Raw genomic sequence first — 14,379 nt, forward strand, 5'->3', positions numbered from 1 at the left:
GCTTTAGTTACAGTTAAATGATGAAGTGTTCACAAGATGATGTCATTTGTGTCACTGTTGGATGTGTGGCCTTTGCTAATTATGAATTTTCATAGTCTTGCATAATTTTGTGACAAACTACAAATTTCCTGCACTTCAAAATTATCTTTTAACTGACAAAAATCATATGTGTAATTCATGGCAAATGAGATCAAAAATTGTTTCTCTCGCCACCAACTACAGTCCACATTTTTTCCTCAAATAAGGTCCCATGGAGGACCAACAGAAGAATAGAAGCGGAGGGACTACACTCTATATCAGACATTTCACTCAGAACTCCAAATACTAACCTTATGGTGAGAGAAGATTCGAAGAGTTCATGCATTAAAATGCCGTGCTGGTGGGTTTGGACAGTCAAATACTTTTATACATTATGAAACTGAATGTCTCCTTTGGTTTTAATATTGTTTTTGACTACATATACTGCAGCCTCTCTCACATACTTTCACTTGCTTTGCTCCACTCATTCTCAGGTCATTCTCTCCACCTTTCTTTGGATTTTCTCTGCTGGAACCTTGCCAATCCTTCATAATGAGATCAAGTTACCACGGTAACATGTGGTCTCAGGTGCAATTGATCATCAAGGGTCTGCAGGTATCAGCTCCATTGCTGATCGACACAATCCGTCTTTCAAGTAGAGTGTATTTATAAGGTGCCAGGTGTGCCACAATGTGCTCACTAGAAAACAAACAACACAGCAAATCAAAGGAATGATAATGGATTAAAAAAAATAAACAGGGAAAAATAAAAGGGAACAAAGTTCAATGCACTTCCTCCTTGTTGAAGTGTCCTTGAGCAAACACTGTATCCCTGAATACCGGCACACAGTTACCTGTGACCCACCTGTAAACCAACATTTCTGCAGAGATATCAGTGCAGAATTATACCTATTATTATTATTATTATCCTGAGAGCTAAGAGTAGGCAGGGATATGGGAGGAAAAGAAGTCAGTGAGGTACTAAAATAGTAGTACTCTTTGCAGGGCTCATGACAGGAAAATATGATTTGCCAACATAAAAAAGGAGATAGACTTCTCATCACTACTTAGCACCTGTGGGGGTCCCAGTGGCTTTTTTTCTGTTTATTTTGTTATCCTTCATCAAAAAATATTGTGTCCAGTCCAGTGATAACACACTGTCAGAGAAACACTGCAGGTACTACAGACAGAGATGATAAAACACTTTACATGATGCATTTGATGCTCATTTCTCTTTTTCGAGCTCCAATAATATTCAGCTACTGCCGAGAGTACAGCTGCAGATGCTCTGCCTGGATGCACCAGTTGAAGCTGTGACTATGGATATGGTTATTGCTCAAATTATGGCTGCATAGTGCATGCATTTAAGGTGAATGTATCTGTTTCAGGACAGCCACTGCAGTTGTTATTTTACTCAGTTTGCCCCTCTTAAAATCAAACATAGTTGTCTTCAGAAATGTTAAGTCCAGGATTCAGCAAAGAATATGCAAAGTCTTAGTCGCAGAAAAAAAGCAAATAATTCCCCTGCAAACCTCTTGCAAACCCAGAAATTCAGGGTCTCTGCTGTTGCTGCTAGACTGCACGGTTAGATGGTGCACCGCTGTGCAGCAGGTCAGCTTGATCAGACAGAGTGACCAAATAGCAGCAGGGACCACTTCCACGTAAATGGAAAGTGAATTTAGAGTGCCGTCCTGAGCATGAGATATTTGTAGATTATTTCACCTACAGAAGAGTCTCACTATCTCCAGCTATAACTCACCAGGAAACATCTGCCTTTATATTGTTTTTATACATTTATCCCTGCAGCTCTAGAGGTCCGCATGGATGACAATAACTTTCTTCACATCCATTGTACAACCCCACAGAAGAGGACATGATATCACTTGATGAGGAAAAAAAAGCAAGGTACAGAAGATGGGATGTGCCAGTCAGGAGAACACATCTAAAAGAAACTTTGCCTTCCTGGAGTGTTGACCGCCATCAAAGCTGGAAAATAGGACAGCAGTGCTTCTCCACAGGGTGTGGGTTCAGAAACGAAACAATATGCACACGTGTTTTGACATGCATCAGATGACACATTCTGTGTCAAAAAAGTACGTTTTGGCACAGAATGTGATTTGCTGAGCTTGACTCTAGATTGAGAACTGGATTTTCCCTGTGAGTAGTCAAATTAAACTCCAGTGGATCTGGCTGCAGACTAAATTTGTTTCTCAATGAAGAAAGCTGCCCTCCCTGGCTGGTTGGTGGACTTGTAGCTCTGTTACACACCATCTAAATGATAAGTCAGTCGGTTTGCTTTGGCTCCATCACTGAGGTGGTCATTGGTTTTATTTATTTATTTTCCAGCCAAGTCAAAGCACTTAGACCACACCACTTTGCAAAAGGAACAATCATGTAGTTGGGTTTGGAAGAGTAGACTTATGGTTAAGCTTGTATTAGTTTTGTGTCACTGATTAGATTAACAGTTCCTAAAATGTTTCCATTTATTACTTACTGCATTTTCTCCAAACATTAACTAAATATTTTCTTTCACATTTGTCTTCAGCCTGCTCTCTCTTCCTTCTTTTGTCTGTGCATTTCTCCTCCCTCGTCTCTCTTAGTTCTGTTCTCACTCTCTGAGCTTGAACATGTTTATTCTGCAGTGATGAGAGATAAAAGCAAGTATGATTACTGATTTTCTGCTTGGTGGAATCTTATTGGAAACCAAGCAGTTGTTATTGGGATGTGGGTAACGGCTTCAAATGTTAATCTACCCCAAGCAATCTCGTTCTGTTTCTCTCTCTTTCTCTCTCTCTCTCTCTCTCTCACACACACACACACACACACACACACGCTAAATGTGGTGCAGTGAAGGCAGAAAATATTTAAAAGTCTGTTTCATTGTGAACATTGATGATCATACAATTAAAGATTTTCTTAATAGCAGAGTACATCAGAAAACATAATGGTGCAGTATTCATTCATTCTTTTCACTTATTTCCACTCATTTTTCCCCTCACCATTCTGCTTTTACAAAGAATTTGAAAACTGCAAGTCTGTTGTATTGTTAAGATCATAATAATGACAAATAAAAAGATGTTTAGTTTAATGTTTACGCTGCATTAAAGCATGATACCAACTGTTAATGTTGAGCCATGATACATCCTAATGTTGCACATAATGACTTATTGTATATAGGGTTGCAACTTGCTTTGTTGTTTTCTTGATTTTCTGGTATTTTTTATTATTTAATGAGCTTCTCATTTCCCTAGAAAAGTAATATCCAATATGAACATCAACATCAGCATTGTAGATGATACGGTCAGGAACAATCTGCCATTTTATCTTCATAAAACATGAATTGTGTAAAATAAAAAACTTCATTTTAGGTTGTTCTCTTTTTCAGCAAAGAAACACATTTTCCATGTAATGTGAATAGAAGAGAAATCTCCTTTTGCCATTTTTGTCCATCCCTGAGACGTTTTCTGCAGGGGGAGAGAATGAATGGACAAGTAATACATCTGAAGTTCTGTGAAGAGTCTATTAAACAGATTTCTCTCCCATCGCGCTCAGTCAAAATAGAGTCGCTTATGATTGCGACATCAGAGAAGAGTTTGAAGGATCTGTGCACCCATTCACTTCAGCTGGTTGTGATAAAATGTGAGTTGGGCACCACTACCCTCAAACAATCCAATCATTTACACCTGTGAACAGCAAGGCAGAGGAAACCATAAATTAAAGGTCAACACCTGACTCAAACAGAACAAAAATTAACTGCACATCTGAACTTCAGAAATGTTATTTTTTATGCTTTTCAATTACAAATTTATACCGCTCTCCACTTTTAATTCCTTCCTTAGCTGCTTCACTGCCTGCTGAGAAGCAACTTGTTACACATTACATTATTAACAAAGTTTATTCCACTCACAGGATTTAGCATTTACCTCAATGGGGAATGTGCTATGCTAACAAGATTATTAATCCATTTGGTGAGTTTTGTTATGTTAGCAGCTGTAAAACAACTCTCTCCTCCCCCTCCTACTAAAGCTGCATAGACTGAATTTCTTGAAGAGCACACACACACACACACAAACATGTAGGATAATGAATGTGGCAGAAGTACGAAGAACATTTCCTCTGACCTGAACCTTGTGGAAGGCTGAGTGCCGTGGAAAGACAAAGGGGCATTGGTAAGGACATCTAGGACCATTGTGGAGCTACATTAAGAAAATGTCTGTGCAACTATTACCATATTCAACTATTATCATACCAAAAAGGTCCACAGTACTTAAGTTTATTGTGAACTAAGACATGGTCTCATATTCAGCCTTGCAGTCCTTAAACATTTTTTTCTTAACCCTCCTGTTGTTACGGGTCAATTTGACCCGTGTTAAAGTTTGAATATCAAGAAAAAATAGTTACAAGTATTTTTTCAGTATGAAACTTCTTCTGCTTGCCTTAATTAGAGTAATCAACATATAACATGAAAATGGTTCATCTCACGTATTTGCAATTTTATATCACATAGATACTGTTCGGGTCAATTTGACCCAGCAGTCAAACTGGGGGTAAAAAGGTGTTAGAAAAGTGAAACTGAAAGTGGTGAAACATTAAAAAAAAAACATTGAACATGTATTTTTTTTTTTTTTATGAAAAACAACTGAATTATCCTATTTGAACCATTTTCTGTGAGAGGTAAGGAACACCATTACACTAAATATTGACAACTTGCTCAACAGTCTGGGCTTCAAGTATTTTTCTTCACAATGTGCCATGGTAAAGTCTGTTGTATTGTTAAGACCATAATAATGACAAATAAAAAGATGTTTAGTTTAATGTTTACGTTACGCTGGTTGTGATAAAATGTGATTTGGGCACCACTACCCTCAGACAATCCAATCATGTACACCTGTGAACAGCAATGCTTCTTTAAGGTCCAAGGCGATTCAATCGGATTCATACAAACACCCCAGGCAGTGAGGAAACAGCATGGTCAGTGCTCACTGTGTTTGCTGGTATACTATACAGCACAAACATCACACACAGCAGTTTGTTTGTGTGCCTTAGGGATAAACCAAATCAGAAACAGAGGCTCAGTCCCTGGTTTAGTAATGGCATTTTGCAGGTTTATGTTTCAGCAGGCAGAAACACTTCTGCCTGCCACACAGGTCAACTCTGCTGTGTGAGTGCATCAGCAGCCTTATTCAGTTCTATGAGAAATAGTATAAATGAGTGCAACAGGGCAATGTCATGCCCTGTCATCATATTATCATTTTACAGTGTCCAGATTGTGACACAGTGGGGTTTTAGTTTCCTGTGAGAACACTGACACCAATCACCAGTTGGTTATGCTTGTAGCTCTGATGTTGTGTTAGATCTTCGACACTGTTTTCATTGGTTTATACTGTGTGAAATGTGAATTTCCCTTGGGGATGAATAAAGTATCCTTCTAATTATCTATCTATACTGTTATGTTTGTATCAGCCGAGTGTCTCAAGAAAATTTAAGCCCAAGTGGCAGTGAAGGAAGCAATTTGCCCTTAATGTAGTGCAGCAGAAAGTAAGGGAGTGGAGATCGGGATAGTGAAAGGTAGAAGATAAATTACATCTGACTTATAGTATCTGAGTAATATTTTTCATTGTCATCATGTGCAGATATTGCAGAAAGAAAGAATATATGCCAGGGATTTAGATCTACAATTCCTCAATGCTGGGGAAGTGAGAGACAAAGAATTGTCAAAAAAATAAACTACAAAATAAAACACAAAATTAGCTAAACAAAACGCCAATCCATGACAATATCCTGATATCCTAATATGGCCCAGACTGTAAAAGTGCTGAACCTTTCATGATCCCCATGATGTAACTCATGTGATGACCTTGATGATAAAATCTGGGTTATTTTCGCCAACTATAGTGAGCTCAGTCAACGGCTACAGTGGACAATATGCTGGACAACTCTTTTCACGGGATGAATAGCCTTCCTCGTGTTGAGTTAATGCACACTCGTAAATTCAGTGGAGGCCCTGTTTAAAAATTTTGGCAATGAATGTAATGCAGGATTTTGAAGAGCTGCTTGTACATGGTTGACAAGTTCGTGGTGCGGCAACATGCCCACAAAGTTACATTCCATAAGGCAGAGGAAACCATAAATTAAAGGTCAACACCTGACTCAAACAGAACAAAAATTAACTGCACATCTGAACTTTAGAAATGTTATTTTTTATGCTTTTCAATTACAAATTCATACCGCTCTCCACTTTTAATTCCTTCCTTAGCTGCTTCACTGCCTGCTGAGAAGCAACTTGTTACACATTACATTATTAACAAAGTTTATTCCACTCACAGGATTTAGCATTTACCTCAATGGGGAATGTGCTATGCTAACAAGATTATTAATCCATTTGGTGAGTTTTGTTATGTTAGCAGCTGTAAAACAACTCTCTCCTCCCCCTCCTACTAAAGCTGCATAGACTGAATTTCTTGAAGAGCACACACACACACACACACACACAAACATGTAGGATAATGAATGTGGCAGAAGTACGAAGAACATTTCCTCTGACCTGAACCTTGTGGAAGGCTGAGTGCCGTGGAAAGACAAAGGGGCATTGGTAAGGACATCTAGGACCATTGTGGAGCTACATTAAGAAAATGTCTGTGCAACTATTACCATATTCAACTATTATCATACCAAAAAGGTCCACAGTACTTAAGTTTATTGTGAACTAAGACATGGTCTCATATTCAGCCTTGCAGTCCTTAAACATTTTTTTCTTAACCCTCCTGTTGTTACGGGTCAATTTGACCCGTGTTAAAGTTTGAATATCAAGAAAAAATAGTTACAAGTATTTTTTCAGTATGAAACTTCTTCTGCTTGCCTTAATTAGAGTAATCAACATATAACATGAAAATGGTTCATCTCACGTATTTGCAATTTTATATCACATAGATACTGTTCGGGTCAATTTGACCCAGCAGTCAAACTGGGGGTAAAAAGGTGTTAGAAAAGTGAAACTGAAAGTGGTGAAACATTAAAAAAAAACATTGAACATGTATTTTTTTTTTTTTTATGAAAAACAACTGAATTATCCTATTTGAACCATTTTCTGTGAGAGGTAAGGAACACCATTACACTAAATATTGACAACTTGCTCAACAGTCTGGGCTTCAAGTATTTTTCTTCACAATGTGCCATGGTAAAGTCTGTTGTATTGTCAACTATAGTGAGCTCAGTCAACGGCTACAGTGGACAATATGCTGGACAACTCTTTTCACGGGATGAATAGCCTTCCTCATGTTGAGTTAATGCACACTCGTAAATTCAGTGGAGGCCCTGTTTAAAAATTTTGGCAATGAATGTAATGCAGGATTTTGAAGAGCTGCTTGTACATGGTTGACAAGTTCGTGGTGCGGCAACATGCCCACAAAGTTACATTCCATAAGGCAGAGGAAACCATAAATTAAAGGTCAACACCTGACTCAAACAGAACAAAAATTAACTGCACATCTGAACTTTAGAAATGTTATTTTTTATGCTTTTCAATTACAAATTCATACCGCTCTCCACTTTTAATTCCTTCCTTAGCTGCTTCACTGCCTGCTGAGAAGCAACTTGTTACACATTACATTATTAACAAAGTTTATTCCACTCACAGGATTTAGCATTTACCTCAATGGGGAATGTGCTATGCTAACAAGATTATTAATCCATTTGGTGAGTTTTGTTATGTTAGCAGCTGTAAAACAACTCTCTCCTCCCCCTCCTACTAAAGCTGCATAGACTGAATTTCTTGAAGAGCACACACACACACACACACACACAAACATGTAGGATAATGAATGTGGCAGAAGTACGAAGAACATTTCCTCTGACCTGAACCTTGTGGAAGGCTGAGTGCCGTGGAAAGACAAAGGGGCATTGGTAAGGACATCTAGGACCATTGTGGAGCTACATTAAGAAAATGTCTGTGCAACTATTACCATATTCAACTATTATCATACCAAAAAGGTCCACAGTACTTAAGTTTATTGTGAACTAAGACATGGTCTCATATTCAGCCTTGCAGTCCTTAAACATTTTTTTCTTAACCCTCCTGTTGTTACGGGTCAATTTGACCCGTCTTAAAGTTTGAATATCAAGAAAAAATAGTTACAAGTATTTTTTCAGTATGAAACTTCTTCTGCTTGCCTTAATTAGAGTAATCAACATATAACATGAAAATGGTTCATCTCACGTATTTGCAATTTTATATCACATAGATACTGTTCGGGTCAATTTGACCCAGCAGTCAAACTGGGGGTAAAAAGGTGTTAGAAAAGTGAAACTGAAAGTGGTGAAACATTAAAAAAAACATTGAACATGTTTTTTTTTTTTTTTATGAAAAACAACTGAATTATCCTATTTGAACCATTTTCTGTGAGAGGTAAGGAACACCATTACACTAAATATTGACAACTTGCTCAACAGTCTGGGCTTCAAGTATTTTTCTTCACAGTGTGCCATGGTAAAGAAGTACATCCCTGAACGTTGTTTGGATGGCAGAATGTTGATCTTAAACGTGTTTGTAACTTTCAATGGTGCTTTTAAAGATGTTCAAGCTACGTGGGCACTGACACCCCTATACCATCACAGATGCTGGCTTTTGAATTTGAATGTGCTGCTAATGGTCTGGATGGTCATGGTCAGGCATAACTTTCAAAAACACTTAGAAATGTGGACTCATCAGACTGCAGCACACTTTTCCACTTTGGGTCAGTCCCTCTTACATAAGCTTGAGCCCAGAGAAGTCAGCAGTGTTTCTTGTTGTTGTTGATATGTTTTCTCTTTGCATGATAGAGTCTTAAACTGCATTCAGCAACAAACTTTATTTACCGACAGTGAAGTCTCCTGAAGTGTCTCGGAGCCCGTGTAGTAATATCCTTTTTACTATCATGTCAATTACCTGTCATCAAACACCTTCAGGGTTTGAAGGTAAAAGCATTCAATGTTTGAACTGAATGGATTCTCTAAATCTGCTGATGGTATCATGTTATGCATATGGCCTGACATGTTAGTCCATTTTTAGGTGAAAAGATATGTAACAATGGAAAAAGTAGTAGCACCATGCCTACTTGTTTTGCACATCCATCCATCCATCCATTTTCTATACCGCTTATCCGTCAGGGTCACGGGGGAGCTGGAGCCTATCCCAGCTGACTACGGGCGAAAGGCGGGGTACACCCTGGACTGGTCGCCAGTCAATCGCAGGGCCAACACACAAAGACAGACAACCACACACTCTCACACTCACACCTAGGGGCAATTTAGAGTAGTCAATTAACCTAATGTGCATGTTTTTGGTATTGTGGGAGGAAGCCGGAGTACCCGGAGAAAACCCACGCAGGCACAGGGAGAACATGCAAATTCCACAGACCAGGATTCGAACCTGGAACCCTCTTGCTATGAGGCGACAGTGCTAACCACTGCACCACCGTGCCGCCCTGTTTTGCACATCATAAAATAAAATAAATTTTAAAAAAATCACCTTACAATTATTTTTTAATTTCCCCAAAGAGTAAGGGGCAGTACAGAGACCTTTGGTTCAGATCACTCACAGAGACTATGAAAAGGGTTAACTGTGGGACCTGGTCAGTCAACATGGCAAACACTTCATCACCAGTTATTTAACGATGAGTGGGTGACGCATACCAATTGTGCCTGTAGACTGTGAATCAGAGAGGAGTCTGAGCGATGGTGTACGTTTTTACAGTGAAAATTGATGGCCGTATTATGAAACGCCTGCTTTTATAAGAGTTTGCTTTAACAGTCTGTTCACTTGAAAGAGTGAGGGACAGAGGATGGTTTAAAAAGGTAATAATTCACATAACTGATCTGACCTAACTTATAAAAATGGACCTTTTAAACAACAAAGTAACGCAGGATGTGTGGCTAAAGCTGCAATGTTTTCGGCTTCTCTAGGGTCATAGTAAAAGGATGCATAATAAGCACAGAAAGCCACCAAAATAGTAAATATTCACCAGGTAAATGTAATTTCTTTCCAGGAACATCACAGGTTCCACCAGACACGTCCACATGAAAACTGTAACCGTGTATAAGCCTGTGTATGTCGTTTTCCCTTCATCAAGCTACACCAAAGAGTGTGACTAGTTAAATACACAACACTCAGTGAGCTGGAATAGTTTTGAAGCACGAAATACATTGTCAGACTTAACACAGCATTAACACAGCAGACAGGTCTCTAATGTCCTGCTGGCTTCACAAATGTAGCCTGCTGCACTGTGCACTGCCATTTCATGTGTAAATATTATAACTGCTAGTGCTATTTAAAGACACACTTCTGTAGCTTCAACCATTATGCTGCATCAAACAAAGTCATGCAGAGGCTTGTCAGCAGTGGAATAACAGCACCAGCAGACCCGATTTACTCCAAAAAGTTACTCAAGTAAACGTAAAGGAGTTATTGTTATAGAAACCACTGGTGCTGGCCTTACTCTTCAACACCAGGGCTATGAACACACTCTGCTTAAAGCTAGTAAACTGACAGCACAACTTTATCTCTGGATCCACTGTTGATGCTGGGACTCGCCGGATGCTGTCAATCAGATACCAACATATCCCTGCTGGCTGAACCTGCCAACTTTGACTACAAAAGGGATGAAATAATGATTTTTGATGGACTTTTGGTATTGGCTAATTATATCTTCTCATGTAACGGGAGTAAGTGCATTTCCAAAAATACTGAGCAATTTCTGTTTCCTTTACAAAGAGAATTTTTACAGGGCTGTTGTACTGAATAGATCCAGAAAACTAAACTTGATGTAGTTGGTGTCAAACTTCCCAGTTAATGTAGATTTGAATATGTCTGTGTTGCACATCAAACCAGAAGGGACAACCCTGCATCCCAACCCAGGTAAGCATTATAAGTATAATAATAACAAGAAGAATATGATGAAAAAAATGCAGTAGGTAAATTGTCTTTGGAATACAGTCTAGATGAATTTATTAGCCCTGTTTCCAGGCCTCCACTCTTGCAGAGTGAAAAAAGACATTTGTAAATGGCCCTGGCATCCATCACAGTGAGTATCCATTTGGTTTAATCAGCCTCTCTGCGTTGTCATTATCCAACTGTGTTAGAGGTCAGTGTTTTCATATCGTTCTCCATTACTTTACACTCTGCCGTCAGTCACCTGACACCAACAAAATTATAGGTGCTTCATTGTGTATGTCAAGGTACAACATGTACAGATAAAACTACAGTTTTTATTTAAATTTACATTGTTATTGTTTAGAGGGAGAAACTTAGCAGATAACATCTTATTTCTTTATATCCTACTGCACCATACTCTTTAACTTACACAGTGCTCTTATTGTAGTCTCAGTGCAGTAAGATTACAGTATTAATAGTAGTTAGTGACCAGCTGTACGGATATATTGCCCTCCAACTGGAGGCCAGAGGGTAAAGTGGAACAGAAAATGCCCAGCTTGGTGGGAGGAGATAATGAGAAAGACATTGTTAAAAAGTAAAGAGAGACAAACAATCAAAAAGAAAGGAAAACGAGAAAGAAAAGAAGGATTTGTCAAAGCCTGAACCATGTTCACGGGTTCACACGGGTCGTCTGCTCTATTGGAACAAGAGGGTGAGAATTGGATAAGACAGATTAAAAAGAATGAGCAGGAAGTTCACTCATTTCTTGCCGAGAGGTACAGAGAGAAAGAAAAATTTAGACACTTGGATATCCTCTTTCACAGCAGAGAGGATGAGTGATGTAGAAAAAGATGCTGAGAAAGAGGATTTGTGTCTTATGTCTGTTGAGAATGAAATAGACGAAGATAAAAAAGGGCACCCACAGCTTCACCTGAATCTAGACAAAGAGTTAGTGCTGGATCTTCCTTCTGACTTTAGGAGAGTGAAAGGAGGCAAACTGTTCAAGCTACTTAGTGTAATAGCAAAATAATTCTATTTTGTAATTTTTATTGTTGCTATGCCCTCTAGCTTTTGCCAGCTGAAATCACAGCTTTCATGAGAGCGCTCCTAAAGGAGAGCCAAAACATCTCAACTGCCCCCTGGTGTCGAGCGCCAGTGCAGCTCATTAACCCCTTGCCCTCCATGTTAACAGAGGGGACATGGACAAGTCCAATTAAAGTTTTCCAAAAATGGTTTCTGTCATTTTAGATAGTTCTTATCACACTAATGACATGGCCAGACTTTATGGTCCTCGCTTTGTGCACTGGGGCACAGTCATGCTGGAATAGAAAAGGGCCTTCAACAAACTGTTGCCACAAAGTTGGAAGCATAGCATTGTCCAAAATGTCTTGGTATGCTGAAGCATTAAGATTTCCCTTCACTGGAGGTCAGGGGCCGAACCGACTAGTTTTGCTTGACTAAGGAGACCACTATAGTAGCAGGCTAACAAATGACTGTGGCTTATCTCATAGTAGACAAACGTATTTAATCCTTTCTTCATTCTTCATTCTTCATTCATGTGCTTTTGGTTTTAGAAAGCCATAAAAAAGATGCCAGCCTCCAAATTCTTTGAAAGAATTGCTTTTACCACCTACAGCCCCATGCATTCTGCTTAATTATAATGGGGAAAAATCCCAACTTTTACAGGCTTGCACATACAGTTTCAACGCTTTGACTGGACAGTTGTTGTTACAGAAGGGATAAAGCTGTGGCAAGCACAGGCCTAAGGAACAAAGCAGTAATTGGTATCTTAAAAGAAATCTGGGAATTTCATCCAGGGAAACACACTTGCCCAAACCACTACCAAAGATGATCCAGAACGCATTCAGGTTCGTTACACTAAAGAGCAGGATTGAGACGGATGTCCACCGAATCTTTATGAACAAACTGCAAAAAACATCAATAGAACCAAACCCACCATACAAACAGACAAACAGGCCAATAATACATAAAGAAACTGAGGCTTACCAGCGGAGGAGTAGCTGCTGAGACGGATATCCTGGAAAGAGCCAGCCTGAGACAAGTGTGCACACTTCCACTCATTCACACACACTACAGAACCACAACGGGTGCACAGAGGAGGACAACACATCAAGGAGACACCGCCAGAGTCACCACCCCACCACTGTTGTCCTCAGCTCCTACAAAGAGAAAAGAAAGGACAAAAAATAAATAAATGAACTGAGGTTATGGGGAGAGGAAAAACCAACGAACAAAACAAACAGTCTCCAAATAAATAAACCAAGGCTAGATAATTAAGCACAACCAGTCCACAAAGAAAACAAATTAACACCACTACTCAATACAAAACAACAGGCAAAAAGTCCGTTTATAATCTCACCAAAAATAAACTACACAACACAGCAGCGCTTCACGATGCGGCAAGTGATAACAAAAAACAGAACAAAAAAACTAATTCATCAAGCAAACAATACAACCGAAGTGACCCAAATAAAACTATCCAAACAGCTGAGAGGTAGTGAATAAACAACCGACCTGCAGACAGAAGCGCACACACAAAGAAACGACCCCGGCTGAGCTTACTAATCAAAACGCAAGCAACAGCAAAGAATCAGAGTTCTTGTTGCCAAAACCTGGAGGGGCCGACACAGGCCTGTGGGCTCTTTGCCACACAATACAACTCCCAATTACGAGAAAAAACACGGACAGTGACGCACCACTGCCACGGCGTCTCGCAACCGGGGGGAAAGCTAGATAATGATGAAGAGCGACTAGCTTATTCAACTAATTAATCAACAAGGAGAGGAGAGGAGAGCCACCGCAGGGCAATCTACAGAAAGAATTAAAATCCTAAGTCACCGATATAACAATCACTTCCACACTTGGAAACTGGAAACTGTCAACGCGGCATTGCACTCATACCTGCGGCGTTCACGGGAGTTGGCGAACCAGGAAGCGCAGTGTGCGACCAGCGGAACTGAAAGAAAGGGGGCTTGGGAAATGGCTACTTGCATTATAGGGTCCCAGGTCATCCTATTATTGGTTAAGTGATTGCCACTGTACAGGGAAAAAGGAAGACCTCGAGGCCTGCTTGACATTCCCCATTATACCACACAGCAAATGCTGCATTAAGAAATGGGAGAAACAAGCTGCCGCCTGAAACCTTTAACAGATATTGAAAGTATTCAGTTAAGTTCAGTTTATTTATATAACGCCAAATCACAACAACAGTTATCTCGTGACACATTCCAGTTAGAGCAGGTCTAAAACAAACTCTTTCATTTGATTTTTAGACTGACCCAACAAACCCCCGTGAGCGAGGAAAAACTTTCTTTTAGAAGGCAGTGTGGGCGGCCATCTGCCTTGATCGGCTGGGTTGTGAGAGAGAGAGAGGGCAAGAGAGTGGGGGGGTACATAGACAGAGTATTGGAATGACAATGACAGTATTAATAATAA

General features: G+C 39.6%; 1 long non-coding RNA gene across 1 annotated transcript; it reads right to left on the reverse strand.

Moving 5' to 3' along the window:
• Positions 1-326: 326 nt before the first annotated feature.
• On the reverse strand, positions 327-13,949 carry LOC124068694. The gene is made up of 3 exons (XR_006844962.1): positions 13,846-13,949; positions 12,931-13,103; positions 327-717 (listed from the first exon to the last, which is right to left on the reverse strand). It is a non-coding gene; the product is annotated as an uncharacterized LOC124068694 (long non-coding RNA).
• Between the last annotated feature and the right edge of the window lie 430 nt (positions 13,950-14,379).

The sequence above is a fragment of the Scatophagus argus genome, chromosome 12 (genome assembly GCF_020382885.2).
Source record: "Scatophagus argus isolate fScaArg1 chromosome 12, fScaArg1.pri, whole genome shotgun sequence".
NCBI classification, from domain to species: domain Eukaryota; kingdom Metazoa; phylum Chordata; class Actinopteri; family Scatophagidae; genus Scatophagus; species Scatophagus argus.